Source organism: Mobula birostris, chromosome 7 (genome assembly GCF_030028105.1).
Source record: "Mobula birostris isolate sMobBir1 chromosome 7, sMobBir1.hap1, whole genome shotgun sequence".
NCBI lineage: Eukaryota > Metazoa > Chordata > Chondrichthyes > Myliobatiformes > Myliobatidae > Mobula > Mobula birostris.
The window spans coordinates 8,476,541-8,479,458 of NC_092376.1; the positions used below are offsets into that span (position 1 = coordinate 8,476,541).

At 43.2% G+C, this 2,918-nt stretch overlaps 1 non-coding gene across 1 annotated transcript; it reads left to right on the forward strand.

Annotated features, from left to right (window-relative positions):
* The first annotated feature begins 285 nt into the window (after positions 1–285).
* Positions 286–357, forward strand: trnap-agg (transfer RNA proline (anticodon AGG)). Its single transcript has one exon. It is a non-coding gene; the product is annotated as a tRNA-Pro (tRNA).
* The last annotated feature ends 2,561 nt before the right edge of the window (positions 358–2,918 follow it).

The window sequence follows — 2,918 nt, forward strand, 5'->3', positions numbered from 1 at the left end:
CATCTCAATACTTGGGCAAGTGAGCGTAGTTATCCCCTTGTACTGCAGAGAGATTAGGATTCAGCAGGGCGGGTAGTATCTGTGGAGGGAAATAATCAGTTGACGTTTCGGGCCGAGAACTTTCACCAGCTCCTCCAGCACTTGTGTCGCTCCGGCTTTCCAGCACCCGCAGAATCTGTCGTGTCTATGATTTTCCTTCCGTTCCCATTCATCTCACTGGTCAACTCTCTCACTGTACAGTTATAATTTTCTCAATAAGTACAGCCTTCATTTATAACACCAGCTGGCTCGTTGGTCTAGGGGTATGATTCTCGCTTAGGGTGCGAGAGGTCCCGGGTTCAAATCCCGGACGAGCCCTCCTTTTGGGTGAAGGCACTCGTTTTAATTACCATATACAGTACGTGCTGTTGAGTCTTTCAAATAATTGCTGTAAACTAACCACAGTCAAATGAAAAGAATTTGCAGTTTATAAGAAGTAAAGGTTTAAAAGGTCACTCCAGGCGCCCGGTACCAACCGAGAATGATACTGCAGCAGCAGCGAGCACATTGAGGGAAACGGCGAGTTGCGGGACTCACGGCGACACGGGGCGACACGGGGCGACGCGGCGTCGGGGCGTCGGGGCATCGGGGCATCGGGGCATCGGGGCGGAAGGTACTCGTACGCCCCGAGCGGCTGCCTTGCCTGAAACAACGTGGCAGCTAGAAAGATACGACCCTTTACATGCTGATAGGAAGTGTCTGGAAATTAGAACAGAAATCCTGATACTTGATTTTCCAAACACTGTCCAAACCATAATTGCACAGCTCCTGTGACCGATTTTTTTTTAGCAACTGTCTTGAATTGTGATGTTTGGTTTACTCCCGTCTTGCTATTTATAAGATTCCACAATAATCTCTTCGCGTTTCTTAGAAGTTTTCGCAGATTTGGCGTGTCATTTAAGAATTTGATAAATTTACATAGATACACAGTGGAGAGAATTCTGACTGGTTGTATCGAGGCATGTTAAGGAAACACCGATGCCCTTTTACAGGAAGACTTGCAAAAAGTCGTGAACAGAGCCCCGTCCACAGCATTCATCACCAATGACCCCCACCTTCCTGACCATGCTGCTGCCGTCGGGAGCAGGTCTCACACAACCACGTTCAGGAACCTAAAACCATCAGCACGGATAACTTCACTCACCCCAACTCCGGACTGATTCCACAACCTCCGCACTCACTTTCCAGAACCCTACACATCATATTCCCAATATTATTAATTACTTATTTACTTTTAAAAGTGCTCCCACAAATTGATACTCATTTGTATGTCTTCAGAATCAGAATCAGGTTTAGTGCCACTGGCATATGTCATGAAATTTGTTGTTACGCGGCAGCGGTACATTGGAATACATAATAATAGGAACTGTGAATTACAGTAATTTTTTTTTAAAAAGTGGTGCAAAAAAGAAGAAAAGGAACAGTGAGGTAGTGTTCATGAGTTCATTGTCCATTTAGAAATCGGAAGGCAAAGGGGAGGAAGCTGTTCCTGAACCGTTGAACGTGTATCTTCAGGCTCTTGTACCTCCACTCTGACAAGGAGAGGGCATGTCCTGGGCGGTGGAGTCCTTAACAATTTTTGTGTGTAGTTTTTCAATGATTCTAATGTTTTTTTTTGCTGTACTATAAATGTCCATAAGTAAATGAAACTCAGCGTAATATATAGTGGCAAATACGTAATTTGATAATAAATTTACTATGAACTTTGAACTTTTAAATCTTGCAACCTCAAGTAAAAAACAAACATTTTTAATGAACCTCGTTTAAAATTAAAGAAAGGAAATATGGAAGAGTGAACGGATTGCATTTAGAGGGAAGCTCTAGACCCAAACAATGGCAAAGCACTCCAAAACAAGATTTTTAATTTATAAGGACTTTGATGTTGAAGAGATATCTTAAGTCACTCCCTGGAAGTGCAAAATTGATAACAGACTCCTGTGTTAGACATAGAATATAATTTCATGTTATTGGAACTTCTAACATAAAGTGAAATTCACAATGAAGACAAAAAGGTTTTAACTTAAAGGGAGTGACAGGGTTCCTGTTCTTGGCGGGGTAGAGACGGGATGACAAGCTGAAAGGTAATATGACTCTCCTTTAAGAGAAAGGAAAGTTTGAAAGTACAAAAAGACAAAGTCTTTGATAAAAATGTCTTTATGTTTATTGTTAATGTCTGATTTTCGAGTGTAAAAAAAGGTACAATTATTCCAAGGTGGGATTTCCTTTACAGTTCTGAAGCTATTCAGTTGAAAACACACGATAGCAGTGGGAAACGTATACAATATACAGTTTGTATTGTATCTTCATCTCTGTCACTGCCATGGGTCTTGCTGTCAATGTCAATGTCAAAGTCAAGTTTATTGTCATATGCACAAGTACACGTACGCACAGGTGCAGCGAAACAATTGCTTGCACCACATCACAGGAACCAGGCTCCCCTCTCTGGGCTCTGTCTACACTTCTCGCTGCCACCATAATCACAGACCCCGCCCTCACCCACCCCAGACATTGTCTCTTCTCCCCTCTCCCATCGGGGAGAAGATTAGCTTTACTTGTCACATGCACATCAAAACATACAGTGCAATGAGATGTGCTCTTTGCACATCAACGACCAAAACAATTTCTGGATGTGACAGAAGATACAAAAGCCGGAAAGCACGTACCGTACCACTGGGCTCAAGGATGCGATGCTGAGGTTTTATAAGTCACTGGCGAGGCCTCATTGTGAACAGGTTTTGGCCCCTCATCTTAGAAAAGATGTGCTGGCATCGGAGAGGGTCCAGAGGAGGTTCACAAGGACGATTCCAGGAATGAAAGGGTTATCATACGAGGAATATTTGATGGCTCTGGGTCTGTACTCGCTGGAATTCAGAAGGATG